Here is a 23,008-nt window from a genome sequence, read left to right as displayed (position 1 = left end):
TTAACCCGCCATCTTTGTTGGGTTAATTTGCATACTCACTCCTGATTGGCTGGTGGGCATCACAAAGGTATGGTCAATTTGCATCTTACTCTTTTATTAGTGTAGATACATTATTCTATCTGTTTGGGTAGCTTTTATTCATTCATTTTTTTCAGAATTTTATTTAAAAAATATTTTTATTAATTTCAGAGAGGAAAGAGAGGGAGACAGAGAAACATCAATGATGAGAGAGTATCATCGATCAGCTGTCTCCTGCATGCTCCTCACTAGGGAGATCAAGCCAGCAATCAGGACGTGTGACTTGACCAGGAATCAAACTGTAACCTCCTTATTCATGGGTCAACTACTGAGCCATGCTGGCCAGGCCAGAATTTTCTTTTACGATTTTCATTTGAACATGTGAACTTAAATGAGCTTGTTTTGGTCTTAAAAATCTTGCTGATATTTTAATCAAATCATAATAAATTTATAATCAACATAGGGAGGTTGACACCATTATGGTTTGTTGTTGTTTTTTACCCAAGAATACGATGTTACTGTCCAGTTGTTCAAGTGTCAGTTATTGGGTAGCATTTAAAAATTTTATTTACCCAGATTGTGCACATTTTTGTTAAGATCATTCCTAGGCATCTTATGTTTTGTTGCCATAGTACATTTTCTTTGGTTATATATTTCATGTACTGTTTTAAAGGCTATGTATTTATATGCATGTTATCTCTCTCTTTCTCTCTGAAATAAATGAAAAAATATGAAATGAGTAAGATTATTGATTGTTAGCAAAAAAATCAATATGAACTTTTGTTTCTTCACCATATAAGCAAGTATTCAGACATTTTGGGAGTACATGTCTATCACCATTTTCTGAACAAAGATTTTAAAAAATATATGGTAATACTGATTTTCAGAGAGGGAGGAAGGGAAAGGGAGAGAGAGGCTGAAACATTGATGAGATAGAGATATCACTTCAATTGGCAGCCTCCTGCATGCCCCTTTCTGGGGATTGAACCCACAACCCTGGCATGTGCCCTGACCAGGAATCAAACCAGCAGCCTCTTGGTGCCTGAGAGAATACTCAATCCACTGAGCCACACCAGCCAGGCCGAACTGAGATTTAACAATTAAACTAAAGTAACTTATTCTCAACTGAATGATTATGTCAATGAATGAGGACCAATCTACTAATTTATCTTGTGGATGTAAAACTTTTATTTAAAGTTTCAAAGGTGGGAATGCAGCATTGGACTTGTAAGGATATGGGCTGCTTGAGGAAGGGGGCAGGCAGACCGCCTGGGACAGCGCCGGAATTGGTCGTGCTGAGTAGAGGTAGGGAAGAGGCGGCCAGCCAGTTCATTTGGCTGCAGCTGGCCACTTGGTAAGATGCGCTTTCATTCCCCTTTGAGAGCTGGCCCATTTTATCCAGTTTGGTCAACATGGATTTCAGGGAAATTCTCATGATAGCTTCTAAAGGACAAGGAGCCAACAGCATACTGAAAAGGTATAGTTTGGCAGTGGGTCCTCCCCCAAAAGACCCCAAAGTTAAGGGTGTCCAATCAGCAGCATACAAGCTTTTCTCAGAAGAAAAGTGGAGGAACTCAGACAAAAAGCCTTAGAGAAAAAAAAAAAGGAGAAAAGAAGAACTAGTGAAAAAGTGAATTGAGCTAAAACATGAGAAGAAAGCAAGAGCTATAGCCAAGAGGACAAAGGAAAATTTTCATGGTTAAATGGGATTCCTGTTGAGGAAAAGTTAAAGAAAAGACAGGCAATGGAAAGCCACTAGTCAGGGAAAAGACCAAGAGTATGAAACGGAAGAATTCTTAGAATACAATCAAGCAGCACCAGAGCAAGAACCTCCTCCCAAAGTTGAAAGTAAACCAAAGGTCCCCCTTAAAAGTTCCCCACCATCATGAACTTCACTGACCTACTCAGTCTGGCTGTGAAAAAGCAGTGTGATGTGAGAGTCCATGTCCCACTTGGTTCTGGGTTTGGGATCTGCAGAAGGGCTGTGGGAAAATAATGAGACAAGACAATAAATAATAATTTGGAAATAATGGGGGCCAGGCGGAGAGTCCAATGCAAGTGCAAGGACTTCACTGGTGCCCAGGCCCTGACAGCCTTTTATTCAATTTTAGATACACATATGGCCCTTAGGCAGGCAATTCTGGTAACAGACAGACTATCTTAAAGGTCAGTAAATATTAGTAAAGATTTACTTTGAGACTATTTGGTCAGGAAATTGCTTGAGCCAGCATTGTCTCAACTAAACAATCAGTGCATAGCTTTGGCCCTTGCCAGAGCTCAAGGTTCACGAGCCTTCTGCATTCCTTGTTTACACTTTTCTGATAGGGAAGGCAATGGGTAGCTTCCAACATCTCCCCCTTCTCTTTTTCTTAATAAATGTTGAAAAGTGCATGCCACCTGAAGGGTTCAAGTCCTTTTAAGACTCTTCATTCCACATCTGCAGACTAAAAATAAACATAAGAATAAAAATGAGACAAGCAATAGTGGTTATGCTGAGAGGCAAATGTAAGGAGATCCAGTGGAAGAGATTAAATTCATTCATGTCTTTTTAAAATTTCTGCCAGGCATCTAAGGAATTAGTTTATAAGTTTGCTTGGGATAATTGTACAATATGCTGTTGTAATTCTAAAATATCAAGGGTTGTGTTATTTTACCTCAAGCACCAAGGTGATTTTTTATTGATTCCCAATAGGGAACGGGGCAGGGGGCGGGGTGGGTGTGTAACACAAATCTGGGGAAAATTATAATGACACTACAAAGATATTCTTTGCTCTAAGCTGTGGATTTTATCACCCATCCACAAGACTGTAGACTTTAATGCTGATAATTGTATCTCAACATGGCTATCAATTATTTTTTGTATAGACCGGTTGTACAAACTGAGAAGTTTGAACATTTTGTACTATGCATGAAGCAGCAATGCCCACAGAAGTCAGGAATGTTATGAGGGCAAAGAGTCCTGCAATTAACATTCCAGGAAATCTTTTTTTGTCTTTTTAAGATTTTTTTTCTTTTCTTTTATTTATTTATTTAATTTCTTTCTTTCTTTCTTTCTTTCTTTCTTTCTTGCTTTATTTTAATAAAGCTTTATTTTTCAGATTATTACAATTGTTCCTCTTTTTTCCCCCATAGCTCCCCTCCACCCGGTTCCCACCCCACCCTCTGCCCTTACCTCCCCCTCACTGTCCTCATCCATAGGTGTATGATTTTTGTCCAGTCTCTTCCTGCACCGCCCATAGGGAATTATCAGTCCGCTCCTTTTCTATGTCCCTGATTCTATTATATTCACCAGTTTATTCTGTTCCTCAGATTTTTAATTCACTTGATTTTTAGGTTCACTTGTTGATAGATATGTATTTGTTGTTCATAATTTTTCTCTTTACTTTTTTCTTCTTCCTCTTCTTAAAGAATACCTTTCAGCATTTCATATAATACTGGTTTGGTGGTGATGAACTCCTTTAGCTTTTTCTTATCTGTGAAGCTCTTTATCTGACCTTCCATTCTGAATAGTAGCTTTGCTGGGTAGAGTAGTCTTGGTTGTAGGTTCTTGCTATTCATTACTTTGAATATTTCTTGCCACTCCCATCTGGCCTGCATAGATTCTGTTGAGAAATCAGCTGACAATCGTATGGGTGCTCCCTTGTAGGTAATTAACTGTTTTTCTCTTGCTGCTTTTAATATTCTCTCTTTGTCTTTTGCTCTTGGCATTTTAATTATGATGTGTCTTGGTGTGGTCCTCTTTGGATTCCTTTTGTTTGGGGTTCTGTGCGCTTCCTGGACTTGTAAGTCTATTTCTTTTACCAGGTCGGGGAAGTTTTCTGTCATTATTTCTTCAAATAGTTTTTCAGTATCTTGCTCTCTCTCTTCTTCTGGCACCCCCAAAATTCTGATGTTGGTTCGCTTGAAGTTGTCCCAGAGGCTTCTTACACTATCTTCAACTTTTTGGATTCTTTTTTCTTTTTGCTTTTCCAGTTGAGTGTTTTTTGCTTCTTTGTATTTCAAATCTTTGACTTGATTTTTGCTTTCCTCTAGTCTGCTATTGGGTCTCTGTATAATATTTTTTATTTCAGTCAGTGTATGTTTAATTTCTAGTTGGTCCTTTTTCATATCTTTTAGGGTCTCGTTATATTTATCGGCTTTTTCTAGGATATTCTTGAAAAGCCTTATAACCGTGGTTTTGAATTCTATATCCAGTCGTTTGTTTTCCTCCATTTCTTTCGTTTGTGATCTGTTTCTTTGTCTCCCCATTTTTCATTGCTTCCCTGAGTTGGTAGGGTAGCTTTGTGTGCTAGGTTTCCTATATGGCCCAGTGGGTCAGCCTCCCCAGTTAACCTGAGGTGGACACTCTTGGTGCACCCCTTTGTGGGCTGTGTGTACAGCCTTGTTGTAGTTAAGTCTTGATTGTTGTTGGTATCACTGGGAGGAATTGACCTCCAGGCCAGTTGGCTGTGAGGATCAGCTGTGTCTACACTGGGAGATTTTCAGTGCTAGAGACAACCTTATAGGATTAGCCTTGCCAGATTTCAAAAGCCTCTGTGCTCAGCTTGGAAGGGGTGGAGTCTCAGGGTGGAGTCTCAGGGCGGAGCAGACAGTCTTGGCTTCCCGTCAGCCCTGCCCTTGCACGCGCGTCTCCAGACCTCTGGCTTCCACGGTTCCCGAGTTTCCACCTTACAGTCCAGATTTCCATCGTAAGAGAGTGGGTCCCCAGGGGCTTGCCCGGAACCAAGGTTCAGTGCAGTCAGAACTGGGGTTCAGTGCAGTCAGGAGCTTCCGACTCCCTTCCACTAGGGAAAGCCTGCGGCAACCTCCGCAGTCAGTCTTTGTGCGCACTCGCGCATCCAGACACCTGCCGCCATGGGCTCCCCTGAGTCTCCGAGTCTCTGAGTCTCCGTGTGCCTTTCTCTCTACCTGACAGTCCAAACTCCCCCTGAATGAGCCTGGGTCCACAGGGTTTCGCCCGGAACTGAGGTTCAGTGCAGTCGGAACTGGGGTTCAGCACCGTTGGGGGCTTCCTTCCCCCTACCACCAGAGAAAGCCAGCCAGGCACTCCGCCGCCCTTCCTCTCTGCGTGCACGTGTCTCTGTACCTCAGCCCTTTTCCGCTCCTTCTCTGTGAGCTTTCCTCTTTTCTTCTAGTTGTAGAATTTCCACTCAGCCAGCTTTCCTGTGGTTCTGGATGGTGTCTGTTCTGTCTTTTAGTTATAGTTTTGAAATTGTTGTGTGGGTCAGCAGTTTAGGTGCTTACCTATGCCGCCATTTTGGTTTCTCCTCTTTTTAAGATTTTTACCAGATCATGTAACAGTTAGTAGGTTTGATGAGATTCCCAAGGCTCGGTTAGGTTAGTAGGAAACTAAGCGAAAGCCGGTTGTTTTAAAATCATGAGGGAATCCTTTTGAAATGTGAAATTAATACAATGGGATATTGTGCAGCCTGTGCATGACACCTCATACAGATCACTTGTAATATTAAGATGCATCTGGATGGGGCCTGAGAGGAGTAAAAACGGATCAAATACACAGGCAGTGGCAAATACTGTCTTATTGGGAGTTCCCCATAAGGTACGAATGGAATTATCTGAGCTATAGTTAAAACTATACTATTTAATAGGTGCAAGTGCAGCAGCTAATTTCCATTATGTATTTTTTAGGGGCCAATTGTCATGTTGAAATTGAGATCCAACAAATCCTCCTCCATGCCATGAAATGGAGTGATTAGCTTCAACATATGGATAGGATGCATTCCCCTTCCATTTAGGGTGTGATTGTTACTATATGCAAAACCTTAGGGGCTCCAACCCACAAAGGAAAAACTGTTATTAAGTTTGCTGCTGGTGGGGTGGTCACTATAACAGTCTTGCCAATTAATTTCTTCCTCGGTAGGGTGCCATTCATAAGACTTTTTACATAACGGCTTAGTGTGGTGGGGTGTCTTAGTAAAGTTACATTTTCTGCACCTCTCCCCAGAGCAAGTAGTGATAGTAGATATACTTCGGCTTTTGCTTCCCCCTTCTTTGGTGTCCATGTTAGTCAGAAGCCTCTTTTTTAATTTTACACACAAAGGAGCTGTGGTTTGGTTCTGTGTCATACAAAAGGGAAGCTAGGTGGTGATACCCATGTAATTATACTTTGCCCATATACTTCCTTGCCCCACCCGTGGTCCTCTTGGGTGACCAAGGTGTTTGGTGTTATTGGTGACTACATTAGGTGGGGGATCAGCCCTCGTAAGGTGTCTTACCCATGGAGGGTCAGGAACATAAGTCCAAAATACTTCCCCATTTGCCCCAGTAGCATTACCGCACAGCTGATGACTGCTAGCAGGGCAAGAAAGACGTTCTCAGGCATTCTTGGGGTTCTGGTCTCCTCACAAATTCTCTCAGCTTTCTGGACCATCTTCTTCACCATCTCGCAGGTGACCTCTGGGCTATTTGTCTCGTCCTCCTCCCATTCCTTATCTTCAGTGGGTTGCTTGGGGCTGCTGCTATCTGCGGCTGGGGTAGTCGATTGTCTGCAGCTGTTAAGACATGGCTCCAGGTACAAGGTCCTCATTAACCTGGCCAGTTCCTCCCTCGGATCCATGTTGAAGTTTAATATTTCTTGTGGGAATCCACATGGGCTTTGAGAAATTTTCTGGAAATATACAAGTGTAGCCTTGACCAAATGTTAACAGGGGGATGGGGCCCTTCCATAAACCAGACACGGGATCTTTCCATTTAACCAGACCATTTTCCTTTGGCTTCTTCTGACACCAATTTATTTCCATGGGTGTCTTGCCATCGGCATCACAAGTGAAAAAATTTAAAGCAATTAAGGCTTAGTGTAGTCTACCTACAGGCGATTTCTCCATATTCCCCCTTTTCTGTTTTTCAAGTTGGGATTTTAGCCTATGATGCTGGCGTTCTATAATTGCCTGTCCCTGCAAATTATATGGTAGTCATGTAATGTGCTGAATTTTCCACTTTTTACAAAATTGCTGGAAATGACAGGTTGTGTAAGCTGGTCCATTGTCAGTTTTAATGATTTTTGGAATTGCCATGACGGCAAAAGCATCTAGGCAATGATTAATAATCTGTTTTGCCATTTCCCCTGTAGATGCAGTATCCCATAAGCCCTTTGAAAAGGTATATACAGAGACATGCAATGCCCCAAGGTGTCCAAAAGGAGTATAATGTGTTACATCCATTTGCTAGATATGTTCCCTTATCAATCCTCAAGGGTTAATTCCTATATTAGACCCTTGAGGCAGATGTAATATGCAAGTGGGAAATTCTCTGATAATCTGTTTTGTCTGCTGTCGAGTGATCGAGAATTGTTTGGACAACATTTTGGCAGGTTGATGAGATTCTGAGGCCTGTTTTAATAAAGCAACCAATTGATCAGCATGTGCATTTCCTTTTGTTAGCCGGCCAGGTAATACACTGTGAGCCCTGATGTGAGTGTACAATCTGCTGAACTTGTTTAAATAGTAAAAAATAAACTTTGGTCACTGAGCCATTTTAACTGAGCAGTTTCAATTCTATTCACTAGGCCCACAGCATAAGAAGAGCCAGAGATAATATTAAGAAGCTCTTGGAAATCCTGCAATGCAGCCTTAATAGCCTCTAATTTAATTCTTTGTACAGAAGTATGACTGGTCAGTATGACTCGGTCTGAATTCATTGTATGATAGGAAGCTTTACCATTCGATGATCCATCAGTAAAAACAGTTAATGCTCCAGGAATAGGTTCCTGCCTAGTATTTTTTGGTATAATAAGGAGGTATAATATAAAAATTGTAGTAATTTGTCTTTTAATAGGTGACAACTAAGTTCCCCTGAATATCCACTTAGTCCAATTTGCCAATTCAAATCAGTTTGAAATAGTATTTTTAATTGCTTCCCAGTGAGGGAAAGGTAAATGCATTGGGGTTCTTCTCCTCTAAGCTGCCTGCAGCACTTTCTAAATTGAGGTATCAACTGAGCCATAAGTTCTACATATTAACCGCAGTTTTAGAGGATTGATGCCCTAGGTGGACCCATTCAATAATAGCAGGAGAGTTTTTTGGAAGATGACTCCAGTGGGACTATTTGCAGTAGGGTTAATCTGTCCCAATAAAGGCAATTCAGACTCTACCCATGCTACTTGGGCTGAGGAGATTGCCTGCTCAATTCTTAGCAACTCCTTTCTAGCTTCATCTGTAAATGTTCAGGATGAGGAATTGTCATTTCTCCTGTAGAGATTTTCAGATAAGGTCTTAACCAGTTAATGTACCCTAATACTTTTTGAAAATCAGTTAAACTTTTAAGGCAATCTTATTTCCACCTTTTGAGGCCTGATACGTTGCTTTTCAATTATGGTTTCCAGATATTTGAAAGGCGTTTTTTTCTGTACCTTTTCTGGAGCAATTTTTACATTGCCAAAGTCTGCTCTTCCCATGGACTTGCTAAGAGCAAATCATCCATGTAATGAATAATGTAACATCGGGAATATTTGTCCCTTAAAGGCTGAACAGCTTGAGCTACATATTTTTGACACTAGGTAGGGCCATTGGCCATTCCTTGAGGCAAAACTTTCCATTGATATCTTTTCATGGGTTCTATATTATTAATAGCTGTCACTGAAAATGCAAATCTCTGTTTATCTTGAGGTGCCAAGGGAATGGTCAAGAAATAATCCTTAAGATCTACTACTATAAGAGACCAATCTAGAGGGATTTGCAAAGGCGCTGGGAATCCAGGCTGTAAAGCTTCCATAGTATGCATAGTAGTGTTAACTGCTCTAAGATCATGTAACAATTGCCATTTTCCTGCTGCCTTCTTAGGTATAGTAAATATAGGTGTATTCCAAGGAATATTGGAAGGCTCTACGCTCTATTTGTTCCTGTATTAATTCATGAATATGACCTAATTTCTCCTTGGTTAATGGCCACAGATCCACTCATATAGGTCTATCATCTTCCCATTGTATAGGATCTGCATGAGGGTGAGGAGATTGAGCAATAACCACTCCTCAAAATGTTGATACCCTAATCTTCGTCTTTCTAGGTTTCCTTTGGCTTCACTGGGCTCTTTAATTCCCTGATTATTTTTTCCTAAGCTTTGACCAGTCTGATATCCCATCTGAGTTATTAACTGCTGTCCTTTGCCGGTAATAATACAAGCTTGTAAACCTTCTAAAACATCCCGGCCCCATAAGTTGACTGCAATCCCAGAGACTATGTAAGGCTGAAACCATCCTGTCTGTCCTTCTTCATCTTGCCACCTTAACACTGCAGCACTGCATTGTGTATTATCAGGAACTCTAACCCCCATGATAGAGCTTATAGCTTCTACCATGGACCAACTTGGAGGCCAGAATTCTTTGCTGATAATGCTGACATATGCTCCAGTGTCTCTTAAACCTTTAAACCGTTTTCTCTCTATTCTTAAATTAATCATAGGATGGGTTTTGCTAATTTCATGTATCCAATAGCGATCTGAGCTTACAAATCCTTGTGTTCCTCCTTTCCTATTTATAGCTTCACCTTGCTGAATAAAAGGTAGAAGTAGTATCTGAGCAATTCTTTGTCCTGAAGTAAGTTGCATAATATGATTATATTCTAATATTACCTTAATTTCTCCCTCATAGTCTGAATCTATGACTCCAGGCAGAACAGTTAGTCCTTTCAGAGTTTTTCCACTTCTCCCTAAGATTAATCCTAAAGTTCTTGATGGTACAGGTCCCCAGATTCCTGTAGGAACAGCTTGCCGAACCATATCAGGGGTCAAAGTGACCGCTATAGTACTGTTAAAAACTAGGCCTGCGCTCCCTGGAGTGGCTCAGATGAGGGAGTCCACTGTGGGCCTTGCAGGGCAAATTTCCCCTATTGATGATGGGACTGGGGGGCCGTTTCCCTGTGGCTGTCCATTCCCTATGTCTTGATCTAATGGCTGCCCATTTTTATGAAATTTCGATCTACGTTAACCAACCCAATGGTTTCCCTTCTGACTTCTAGGACACAGAGAGGTTTAATCTGTGTTGATTGAATTGGGAGGCAGAATGCTCACGCCTTTCACTAGATCGCCATCTTGTGTCCTTCTTGGTTGCTTACATTCTTTTTTAAAATGTCTTGTTCTTCCACAATTATAACACCTTTTATTCCCCACTGTTATGGCGGCAGCGAGTAAGTTTGATTGAAAAGTGCCTCACCCCACATTCTGACATGCTCAAATCATTTCTGTAATGGTACTATTTTTTCTCAGAGGCGTCAGGCATTTCTTACAATCAGCATTGGCATTTTCATAAGCTAATGGCTGAATTAAAATGTCTCCTGCTGTTTCATGTTGAATCTGTCATCTCACTGTTTGAGTGAGGCAAGCCATAAAGTCAGAAAATGACTCTGTAGGCCCCTGCATACATTTACTAAAAGCTCCCTCAGGGTCCCCTTTTGATGGTAAAGCCCACCAAGCTCTTCTTCCACAAAGTCTAATTTGCTCATATGCCTGTTGCACATAATTTAGCTGATTTTGCATGTCATTATATTGTCTCAGTCCTGACAGCATTTCATAAGTTATTTGAGCATTCAGCCCGCAGTTTGCATGGGCTTGCTCCTGACATTTCTCCAAAAATTCTCCCTTCCATAGTAAATAATCTCCTCCATGAGCCAGAGAATACCAATCGTAAGAAGCTAAGAATGCTTCAGAAATATTAGTCATAATTTCTCTGGTAAAAGAGCTATAGGACCATTCTGGACTATGCTTTCACGCAAGGCCTTTATTATTTTAAAGTCAAATTTTTCATGCTATCTTATTATATGATTTAGGAGCTGTGGGTCAGCTACTTGTATAATAGGAAAAGCGAGTTGGTCCTCCACCGTCATGTCCTTTAATCCTTCTCGGATAGCTCTTTGCATAGGTGATTCTATTAATGGTGAATTAAATGTTTCAGGATTAGGACATGGAGGTGGAGGGGGCCATGAAGGCCATTCCTCCAATTTTTCTTTTTGCTCCTCTTTAGGAGCGGAAGGTGCAAGGGGAGGGGGTTTATCCTGTTTTGTTTCTCTAGAAGGCTCTAGCAAATGCAATACCATGTTCCACAAGGAGAAACAATTTGGAGGAAAATTTTTCCCTGCTGCTGAGGTTTTTTCAAGTTATGACTAACTCTTTCCCAACATTCAACATCTAATGTACCTTCTTCAGGAAACCAGTGATTATGTTCTATAATAACATGCAAAAACTGTAAGAGAACACCTTCTGACACTTTAATTCCTTTATCCTTAAGCATGCAAACCAACAGTCTACAATAAAGCTTCTCCCTTTTTGACAAATTCTGCCCATTAGCCTGACTAAAAAAAGATGTTCCCACCCTACTTACAGATCTCGACTTCTGCAGCTGGCTGTGGGCTTTGCATGCGGTGAATTTCCCCACCTATCTGGTGAATTCTTTTTCCCCACCTCGCTGGTGAAACTTTGTTTTTCTGCTCCAGCATAAATCTTCTTTTCCAGATATCCATCATTCAAGGTGCCAGATGTGAGAGTTCATGTCCCGCATGGCTCAGGGTTTAGGATCTGGAGAAGGGCTGTGGTCAAATGATGAGACAAGATAAGAAATAATAATTTGGAAATAATGGGGGGCCAGGCAGAGAGTCCAATGCAAGGGCAAGGACTTCACTGGTGCCCAGGCCCTGACAGTCTTTTATTCAATTTTAGATACACATATTGCCCTTAGTCAGGCAGGCAATTCTGGTAACATAAAGACTATCTTAAAGGTCAGTAAATATTAGTAAAGATTTACTTTGAGTCTGTTTGGTCAGGAAATTGCTTGAGCCAGCATGGTCTCAACTAAACAATCAGTGCATAGCTTTGGCCCTTGCCAGAGCTCAAGGTTCATGAGCCTTCTGCATTCCTTGTTTACACTTTTCTGATAGGGAAGACAATGGCTAGCTTCCAACAGTATGAACCAGTGGAAATCAAGGTAGTGGAAAAAAAACACAGAAAAGTGGCCTATGATTGCACAAGAACTTAGGGAGTGAAAACTTCTTGAATGAAGACATATGAAAAAGAAGCCTGAAGCAGATGCAGGACTACCTCTGACCAAAATGGTGCCCTCTCATACAGAAAGTATGGGCACAATACCTAGCAGAGTTTCCAGGGACAAGCATCCTTCTCCCAAAGGTACTCCCCTTCTTCATACTGAGAAGAAATCCAGACCCAGCACAGATAAGAAGAAACATTTAGGTTTGTTTTCATCCAAATCCATGCCAGGAGAGAGGACCAAAGTAAGATCTAGCAACTGCTCCTAAGCCTCACTTCGGAAGGACCATGACAGGCCTGTTGACAATGGGGCTGGAAAGACCCACTTGAGCACCTTTTCACCAAGTGTTCCAAAGACTTCTGCTAAAGGGACTCAGAAATCTGTTACTGAGCACACAGTCAAAAATCTCCTCTCTATCCTAGCCATTCCAGACCTGGACCTGTGGTCTCCCCACATAAGGCTAAGAGTCCAAGTGTCAGGCCATCAGGCAGCAGCTCCAGCCTAGCTCCTGGGCAGCCCATCACAGGGAGTCTTCAGCCTATGGTTAGTTCTGGCTCCGTGCCCAGGCACCAGAATGGCAGCTCCAGCTCAGAACCTGAGCGATCAATCAGTGGGACCAAGAGGCCAGCCAGTGACTTAAGTCCTCCTGGAAGGACAGTCAGCAGTACAGGTGGCTCTGGATGACCCATCAGTGGCCCAGGTGGTTCTAGGAAGTCAGTGGTCAGTTCTGGTGACTCTGGGTGGCCTGTGCACAATCCACATAACCGACGACCAATGAGTGGCTCAGTGCCCCCCAAGCGGTCAGTCAGTGGCTCTGGGCGATCAGTAAGTGGCACAGTTTCAGCTGGACAGACTGTCAGCAGTTCAGGCCCTAGAAGACCAGTGAGCACCTTGGGACCTGGGTGATTAGTTAGTAGCTTAGATCCCCCCATAAACCCAAATGCACTTTTGTCTCAGAAACAATATCTTCTAAGAATATCATTACCTGGCCCACCAATGGACAGATGAATGGAATGAAGCCTTCTTTAGCTGGTTACAGATCTGCCCAACGTTCTCAAGGGTTTCCCTTCCCTGGTGGTTACAAAAGACAGTAAGAATATGAAAAGGAGGAAGATGAGAACTATGACTCCAAAATGGAAGATTTTATCAGTGAAGGAGAATATCAGGAAGAAATATCTAAGCACATTCTTTGGCTATGACGAAAATAAATTACAAAGATGAAGAAGCAAAGTGTTTAAGACCAGGTATGCAACATGACTTAGAGGAAATGAGATAGGAGGAAGAAGCAACGAAATGCGGAGAGGTCAAGAAGCTGAAAAGATGTTAGCTGCTGCTTTTATTTATTTTTGTGAAACACTGGAGACACTCTACTGCAAAGAAGTCCTGCCTTTGGACTGAAGAAGCCCATTATCATGTTAGATTTACTAGTGGCCCAGTGCATGAAATTCGTGTACAGGGGTGGGGGGAAGGTGTCCCTCAGCCCAGCCTGCACTCTCTCCCATCTGGGACCCCTTGGGGGATGTACAGGATCAGGCCTACGCCGGCAGTTGGACATCCCTCTCACAATCCAGGACTGCTGGCTCGTAACCGCTTGCCTGCCTACCTGCCTGCCTGCCTGATTGCCCCTAACCACTTCTGCCTGCCAGCCTGATCACCCCCTAACCACTCCACTGCCGGCCTGATTGACACCCAACTGCTCCCCTGCTGGCCTGATTCCCCCCAACTGCCCTCCCCTGCCTCAACCTGCCTTCTCCAACAGGACCCGCCTGCTCTTCGTGAGGCAGAGGAGATGCTGGGACCCCCAGGCCTCACCACACGAAGTTGCTGCTGGGCCCCGCCTCCTCTGTGCACTTGGCCATATTGTGGCAGCCATCTTGTGGAAGCCATCTTGTGGCTACGTCACATGCGAGGGCCACCTAGGTTTATATTAGTATAGATACTTGGATCCTCAAGGACAAGGAATGGATACTATACACTGAGTGGCCAGATTATTATGATCTCTGAACGCATAATTTTCTGGCCACGCAGTGCAAATTGAACGTACCTCCGCTATACCACAAGCCATGCCCACCAGCCAATAAAAAGCGAGTATGCAAATTAACCCAACCAAGATGGCTGCGGCCACAGAGAGAGCAGGAGGCTTGGGTTTCCCCAGCAAAAAAGGAAGCCAAGCTTTCCGCCTGCCCTGGCTGGCCCAGGCCTCCACTCAAGACTACAAAGTTTCAATTATAGAAGATAAATAAATCCCAACAAAAATGGCGGCAGCCATGGAGCTGGAGAGAGCAGGAGGCTTGAGTTGCTCCTGACAATGGAGGAAGCCAAGTTTCTGCAGCCCTGGCCTGCCTTGGCCTCCACTCAAAGCTACAAAGTTTAAATTATAGAAGATAAATAAATCCCAACAAAAATGGGGGCGGCCACGGAGCGAGCAGGAGGCTTGGCTCCACTCAAGGCTACAAAGTTTCAATTATAGAACATAAATATATCCCAGATTCCAGGGCCTCCTCTTGGGTAACTGGGGGCCGTGGCCAGCCTGAAAACCACCATAGGCCCCTCACCCGGGTGGCCCCACACCCCAAGAGAACCTGCACCCTGATCCGAGACACCCTCAGGGCAAACCATCCAGCCCCCATCCATGCACCAGGCCTCTATCCTATCTAATCCTATCTAATGAAAGAATAATATGCAAATTGACCATCACTCTAACACAAAAGATGGCTTCCCCCATGTGGTCAAAGATGATTGCCCCCATGTGGACACAAGATGGCCACCACAAGATGGCCAGCAGGGGAGGGCAGTTAGGGGTGACCAGGCCGGCAGAGCAGGGAAGTTAGGGGTGACGGGGTCAGCAGGGAATGGCAGTTGGGGGGGACCCAGGCCTGCAGGGGAGAGCAGTTAAGGGTGACCAGGCCTGCAGGGGAGGGCAGTGAGGGGCAAACAGCTGGCAGGGGAGCCGTTAGGCATCAATCAGGCTGGCAGGGGACTGGTTAGGGGGTGATCAGGCTGGCAGGCAGAAGGGGTTAGGGGCAATCAGGAAGGCAGGCAGGCGAGTAGTTGGGAGCCAGCAGTCCTGGATTGTGAGAGGGATGTCCGACTGCCCGTTTAGGCCCGATCCTAGGGTCGGGCATAAAGGGGCAGTCAGACATCCCTCGAGGGGTCCCAGATTGGAGAGGGTGAGGCTGGGCTGAGGGACACCCCTCCCCCATGCAAGAATTTCAGGCACTGGGCCTCTAGTGTGTGTGTGTGTATATATATATATACACACACACACACACACACACACACACACACACACACTAATATATATATATATTAAAGGTCCAGTGAGTGCATGAATTTGTGCATGGGTGGGGTCCGGCCAGCCTGGCCAGGGGGAGGGGATATGGGTGGTTGGCCAGCCTGCCTGCTGGTCGAGGGGACAATTTGCATATTAGCTTTTTATAATATAGGATATACACTGAGTGGCCAGATTATTATGCATTCAGAGATCATAATAATCTGGCCACTCAGTGTATATTTTGAGCATAAAGTATTTTCAAATACTTTACACGGTGAAAGCTGTAGTACAGATGACATAATGCCCAGTGAGTGCTCTTAGGAAGTTAACTGCTCACAGGTGCCAGCTTTGATCCTGATGAGCTATGCACTCTAATGTGGGGCCCACTCAACAGACAGCCAATCTTCTTTTGTTCCTTTGCTATTTTAAAAAGGAAAAAATATTGCCTCTTGACTTCCATAATTCTGTTGATGGGTGAGTAGGGCAATGGCCAGCTCCCAATCAAACTTATTTTGTCTTTTTATGAGGAATCTGGCCCTTCCATGAATGTTGTCAGTAATAAAGTGACCTGTTCTAATCTATATATTTGGATTGAGAACTTGAAAATGTAGAGTAGGCTTTATAATTATACTAGAGGCCCGGTGCACGAAATTCTTGCACGGGCGTGTGTATCCCTCAGTTCAGCCTGCACCCTCTGCAATCTGGGACCCTTGAGGGATGTCCAACTGCCTGTTTAGGCCAGATCCTGGTAGAAACGGGCCTAAACGGGCAGTCAGACATCCCTCCCACAATCCAGGACTGCTGGCTCCCAACTGCTCGCCTGCCTGCCTTCCTGATTGCCCCTAACCCCTTCTGCCTGCCAGCCTGATCACCCCCTAACCAGTCCCCTGCCAGTCTGATTGATGCCTAACGGCTCCCCTGCCAGCCTGTTTACCCCTAACTGCCCTCCCCTGCAGGCCTGGTCACCCCTAACTGCTCTCCCCTGCAGGCTTGATCACCCCCAACTGCCCTCCCTTGCAGACCTGGTCCCTCCCAACTGCCCTCCCCTGCTGGCCATCTGTGGCGGCCATCTTGTGTCCACATGGGGGCAGCCATCTTTGACCACATGGGGGCAGCCATCTTGTGTGTTGGAGTGATGTTCAATTTGCACATTACTCTTTTATTATATAGGATAGAGGTCTGGTGCATGGGTGGGGGCCGGCTGGTTTGCCCTGAAGGGTGTCCCAGATCAGGGTGGGGGTTATCTTGGGGCGTGGGGCAGCCAGGTGAGGGGCCTGCGGTGGTTTGCAGGCCGGCCAAGCCCCCTGCAACCCAAGTGGAGGCCCTGGTATCTGGGATATATTTATGTTCTATAATTGAAACTTTGTAGCCTTGAGCAGAGCCAAGCCTCGTACTTGCTCCGTGGCCACCGCCATTTTTGTTGGGATTGATTTATCTTCTATAACGGAAACTTTGTAGCCTTGAGCAGAGGCCTGGGCTGGCCAGGGTGTGCAGGAAAGCTTGGCTTCCTCCATAGCCGCGGAAACCCAAGCCTCCTGCTCTCTCCGTGGCCGTGGCCATCTTGGTTGGGTTAATTTGCATACTCACTCCTGATTGGGTGGTGGGCGTGGCTTGTGGGTGTAGCGGAGGAATGGTCAATTTGCATATCACTCTTTTATTGGATAGGATGGATGTCATCTCTGTAACCTTGAAGCAAAATGTAGAATAAATTATATTGTATTCTATATTCATGGATTGGAAGCTGAGCATTCTTATTCACTGATTTAGGTGATTAGGCAATTAACAAAAAAATTTCAATTAAAAAAACAAGTTATGTTATATGGTGTAAGAATATTCTTTTCCATATTTTCCTTTCAGATTTATTGTAAAATAGACAATGTTACTGTGCTCATTTTTATCGAAAAAGTCATTTTATATTGTAGAAAAAATATTTTATTCAAAGATTAGAATTGAAAGAGTAATAGTTTAAAAAATAAGCAAGTGACACGTGAGGTTCCCCTTACTTACTCCCCCATTATAAAGATATTTTGGAATCCAAAGTGCCCTTGTGTCTCTTGATGTTAATGACTTTGTATTTTTATCTTAAAATTCCTTAGCAATCAATGGCAATAAAACAAAAGCTAAATTCATGTGTACCAAGAGAAAATAAATAAAGTTTCAAAGAGTACCAAAATTTTGCATTGGATGTACTGATTTTAAGCTCACTGTTAAGAAATAAAAATTGTCTCCCATTCCTTTCTAAAAGATTTAGTTGGAAAACACTGGTGTTAGAAGAGAACTTTACCAGGGGTTTCTTTTAATTTTTTAAAATTCTTTATTGTTTGAAGAATTACATATGTATCCATTTCCCCAATTGGCCTCTCCCTGGCAGCTCCCACCCCCTCAGCACATGCCCTCACTCCCTATTGTCTTTGTCCATTGGTTATGCTTATATGCATACATACAAGTCCTGTGGTTGATCTCTTACCTCACTCTCCCACCCTCCCCTGCCTTCCCTCTGAGGTTGGATGGTCTGTTTGATGCTTCTAAGTCTCTGGATTGATATTTGTTCATCAGTTTATGTTGTTCATTATATTTCACAAATGAGTGAGATAATGTGATATTTATCTTTCTCTCCAGGACCATCCATGCTGTGGCAAACGGTAGGCGTTCCTTCCTTTTTACAGCAGTATAGTATTCCATTGTGTAGATGTACCACAGTTTTTCAATCCACTTATCTGCTGATGGGCACTTAGGCTGTTTCCAAATCTTAGCTATTGTAGATTGTTCTGCTATGAACATAGGGGTGCATATATTCTTTCTGACTGATGATTCTAGTTTCTTGGAATATAGTCCTAGAAGTGGGATCACTGGGTCAAATGGCAGTTCCACTTTTAGTTTTTTGAGGAAACTCCATACTGTTCTCCACAGTGGCTGCACCAGTCTGCATTATCACCAGCAGTGCATGAGGGTTCTTTTTTCTCTGCATCCTGCCAACACTTGTCATTTGTTGATTTGTTGATGATTGCCATTCTGACAGGTGTGAGATGGTACCTCATTGTCGTTTTGATTTGCATCTCTCGGATGATTAGTGACTTTGAGCATGTTTTCATATGTCTCTTGGCCTTCCTTCTGTCCTCCTATGAAAAATATCTATTTAGATCTGTAGCCCATTTTTTGATTGGGTTGTTTGTTTTCCTTTTGTTAATTTGTATGAGTTCCCTGTAAATGTTGGAGATTAAACTCTTATCGGTGATAACGTTGGTAAATATGTTCTTCCATGTAGTGGGCTTTCTCGTTGTTTTCTTGATTATTTCTTTTGCTGTGCAGAAGCTTTTTATTTTGAGGTAGTCCCACTTGTTTATTTTCTCTTTATTTTCTATTGCCCTAGGAGCTATATCGATGAAGATATTGCTTTGGCATATGTCTGAGATTTTGCTGCCTGTGGATTCCTCTAATATTTTTATGGTTTCCTATCTTACATTTAAGTCCTTTATGCATTTTGAGTTTATTTTTGTGTCTCATGTAAGTTGGTGGTCTAGTTTCATTTTATTGCATTTATCTGTCCAATTTCCCCAACACCACTTATTGAAGAGACTGTCTTGACTCCATTGTATGCTCTTGCCTCCTTTGTCAAATATTAATTGAACATAGTGGCTTGGGTCGATTTCTGGGTTCTCTGTTCTGTTCCATTGATCTACATGTCTGTTCTTGTGCCAGTTCCAGGGAGTTTTGAGAGCAGTGAGTTTGTAATACAGCTTGATATCTGGTATTGAGATCCCTCCTACTTTGTTCTTCTTTCTCAGGATTGCTGCAGCTATTTGGAGTCTTTTTTTTTCATCCCAGATGAATTTTTGGAGAGTTCATTATAGGACTGTGAAATATGCCATTGGCATTTTAATGGGGAGTGCATTGAATCTATAGATTGCTTTGGGTACTATGGACATTTTAATGATGTTGATTCTATGGTATGTTCTTCCATCTGTTTATGTCTTCCTCTATCTCTTTTTTCAGTGTCCTGTAGTTTTCTGAGTACAGGTCTTTTACCTCCTCAGTTAAGTTTATTCTTAGGTATCTTAATGTTTTTGGTGCAATGGTAAATGGGATTTTTTAAACCTTTCTTTCTGTAAGTTCACTATTGGTGTATAAAAATTCCATAGATTCCTTGCATTAATTTTGTATCCTGCTACATTGCCAAATTCATTTATTAAGTCTAATAATTTTTTATGGAGTGTTTGGGGGTTTTTTACGTACAGCATCATGTCACCTGTGAATAATTGCAGTTTTATGTATTCTTTTTCAATTTAGATATCTTTTATTTCTTCTTCTTGTCTAATTGCTATGACTAGCACTTCTGGTACTATGTGGAACAGGAGTGGTGACAGTGCACATCCCTGTCTTGTTCCTGTTCTTAGGGGAAATGGTTTTATTTTTTGCCCATTGAGTATGCTGTTGGCTGAGGTTTGTCGTATAAGGAAGTCTTTTATTATGTTGATGTATGATCCCTCTATTCCCACTTTGCTCAGGGTTCTTATCAAGAAATAATGTTAGATTTTGTCAAAAGCTTTTTCTGCATCAATTGACAGGACTATGTGATTTTTATCTCTTAATTTGTGTGATGTATTATGTTTATTGATTTGTGGATATTGTGCCATCCTTGCATCCCTGGGATAAATCCTACTTGTTCATGATATATGAATTTTTCTGATGTAATGCTGGATCTGATTTGTTACAATTTTGTAGAGGATTTTTTGGAATAGTCTGAGGAGGATAGGTTTTAGTTCTTCTTTGAATGTTTGGTAAAACTCCCCTGTGAAGCCACTTGGACCTGGGCTTTTGTTTGCTGGAAGCTTTTTGATGACTGCTTCAATTTCCTCCATAGTTATCAGCCTATTGAGATTTTTAGATTCTTTCTGATTGAGTTTTGGAATCTTGTATTTTTCTAGGAATATGTCCGTTTCCTCTAGGTTGTCTAGTTTGTTGGAATAGAGTTGTTCATAGTATTTTTTTTTTACAACCAGTGGCCTGGTGCATGAAATTCATGCACATTAAAAGGGAATTAAGTAGAGGAAATATTTTAATATTGCTATTTGACCTTTCTCTATAATAGAAGTGTCAGAGATGAAAGAAAATTAGTAAAATGTATATGGAAATCTCAAATCTTCCTCCTGTCAGTATCTGGGGCATGCCACAAGACCCAGAGTCAAGTCCCCACCCACCCGTGTGTGCTTTGAAATCACTCGAGACCCAGACCCGGCTGGCCCAACCCCTATCAAGCCCCACATTGGCTGGTGTTGCAGCCTCAGGTCCCCCGGCCTGGCACTGGGCAGGAGGCACAGACTAAAGTCCCCCATCAAGCCCCACTCGATGGGGGGCATGGACTCCGGTCCCCCGACTCAGTCTCAGGTCCTCTTTCCTGGCCTCCAGTCCCCTAGTCTCGGCACTGGGGAAGGGGAGATGGCTTCAGGGCCCCCTGGCCTGGCCTCAGGTCCCCCAGCCCTGGTGTGACGGCGTGATGGCATGACTGCGTGATGACCATTTGCATATTAGCTCTTTATTATATAGGATACTTTGTATTTCCGTGAGGGCTGTTGTTATTTCACCTCTTTCATTTCTGATTTTGTTTATTTGGGTCCTCTCTCTTTGCTTCTTGATGAGCCTGGCTGGAGGTTCATCCATTTTGTGTATACTTTCAAAGAAAGAGCTCTTCGTTTCATTGATCTTTCGTATTGTGTGTGTTGTTGTTTTTTTGTCTCTAAGTCATTTATTTCTGCTCTGCTCTTTATTATATCATTCCTTCTGCTCACTCTGGGATTTTCTTGTTCTAATTCTTTAAGTTGTAGAGTTAGATGATTTATTATCATTTTTTTCTTGTTTTAAGGTAGGCCTATAGAGCTATAAACTTCCCTCTCAGAACTGCTTTCACGGTGCCCCATAGATTTTTGGATTGTTGTGTTTTCATTATCATTTTTTTCAGAATGTTTTTAATTTCTCCTTTATCTCTTTGGTAACCCAATCATTGTTTAATAGAACGCTATTCAGCTTCCAAGTGTTTGATTTTTTAATTGTTTTTATTGTAGTTTATTTCTAATATTATGCCATTGTGGTCTGAGAAGATGCTTGATATAATTTCAATCTTCTTGAATTTGAAGAGACTTTGCCTGTGACACAATATGTGGTCTGTCTTTGAATATGTCCCATGTGCACTTGATAAGAATGTATATTTACTGGCTTTGGGATGAAATGTTCTGCAGATGTCAATTAAGTCCATCTGATCTAGTGAGTCATTTAGGATTGCTGTTTCTTTACTGATTTTTTGACTAGATGATTTTTCCAGTGATGTCAAAGGGGTATTACAGTCCCCTACTATGATTGTATTGCTGTCAGTCTCTTCCTTGATATCTTCAAGGAGGTTTCTTTTTAATGTATTTGGGTGCTCCTGTATTGGGTGCATATATGTTTATCAGGGTTATATCTTCTTGCAGTACCGATCTTTTTAGTATTATGTAGTGGCCTTCTTTATCACTTGTTATGGCATTTATTTTGAGGTATATTTTGTGATATATAAGTATTGGTACCCCAGCTTTTTTTTTTTCATTTGCCTGGAAGATATTTTCCCATCCCTTCACTTTCAGTCTGTGTGAGTCTCTTGTTCTAAGGTGGGTCTCCTGTAGACAGAACATGTATGGGTCATGTTTTCTTATCCATTCAGCCACTCAGTGTCTTTTGATTGGATCATTTAGTCCATTTATGTTTTAAGTTATTATTGATAGGTAGTTGTTTGTAGCCATTTTTATTATTTGTGCCTGTGTTCCTCCTTCCCTTTTTATTGTTTATTTTTATACCATTCCCTTTAGCATTTCTTGCATTGCTGGCTTGGTGGTGATAAACTCCCTTAACTTTTTTTTTTTTTTTGTCTGTGAAGCTCCTTATTTCCCCTTTAATTTTGAATGTTAGCCTTGCTGAATGTAATATTCTTGTATTCAGTCCCTTGCTTTGCATCACTTTGTAAACTTTCTTCCATTCCTTTCTGTCCTGATGTATTTCAGTAGAGAAGTCATTTGATAATCTAATGGGAGATCCCTTGTACATAACTTTCTGTCTCTCTCTTGCAGCCTTTAAGATTCTCTCTTTGTAAACTAGAAACACGAATCAGAAAGGATATATGCACTCCTGTGTTCATAGCAGCACAATTCACCATAGCTAAGATTTGGAAACAGCCTAAGTGCCCAGCAGCAGATGATTGGATTAACAAACTGTGGTACATCTACACAATGGAATGCTACGCTGCTGTAAAAAAGAAGGAGTTCTTACCATTTGCAACAACATGGATGGAGCTGGAGAGCATTATACTAAGTGAAATAAGCCAGGCAGAGAAAGATAAATATCACATGATCTCGCTCATTTATGGAATTTATGGAATACAACATAAACTGATGAACAAAAACAGATCCAGAGACAGAGAAACATCAATCAGAATGTCAAACCTCAGGGAAGGTAGGGGATGGTGGGGTAAGGGGAAGAGATTAACCAAAGGACTTATATGCATGCATATAAGCCTAATCAATGGACACAGACAACAGGGGGGTAAGGGCATGAATGGGGGGGTTGGGGGATAATGGGGAAATAAGGACACATATGTAATACCTTAATCAATAAAGAACTTTAAAAAATATTCTCTCTTTGTTGTTAACAATTGCCATTGTATTTACGATGTGTCTTGGTATGGGTCTTTTTGGGTTCATCTTGTT

At 42.3% G+C, this 23,008-nt stretch overlaps 2 pseudogenes across 2 annotated transcripts; both read left to right on the top strand.

Moving 5' to 3' along the window:
• Positions 1 to 1,430: 1,430 nt before the first annotated feature.
• LOC308256628 (protein SPT2 homolog) lies at positions 1,431 to 12,688 on the top strand (annotated as a pseudogene). Its single transcript has 2 exons — positions 1,431 to 1,945; positions 11,924 to 12,688. The product of its transcript is annotated as a protein SPT2 homolog (transcript).
• Positions 12,689 to 12,778: 90 nt separating this feature from the next.
• LOC308256627 (protein SPT2 homolog) lies at positions 12,779 to 13,331 on the top strand (annotated as a pseudogene). Its single transcript has one exon. The product of its transcript is annotated as a protein SPT2 homolog (transcript).
• Positions 13,332 to 23,008: the final 9,677 nt, after the last annotated feature.

Source organism: Plecotus auritus, assembly GCF_963455305.1.
Source record: "Plecotus auritus genome assembly, chromosome: 8".
Classification (NCBI taxonomy): domain Eukaryota; kingdom Metazoa; phylum Chordata; class Mammalia; order Chiroptera; family Vespertilionidae; genus Plecotus; species Plecotus auritus.
The sequence above is the reverse complement of the archived record's forward strand: the minus strand, read 5'-3'. Positions and strand labels throughout refer to the sequence as shown.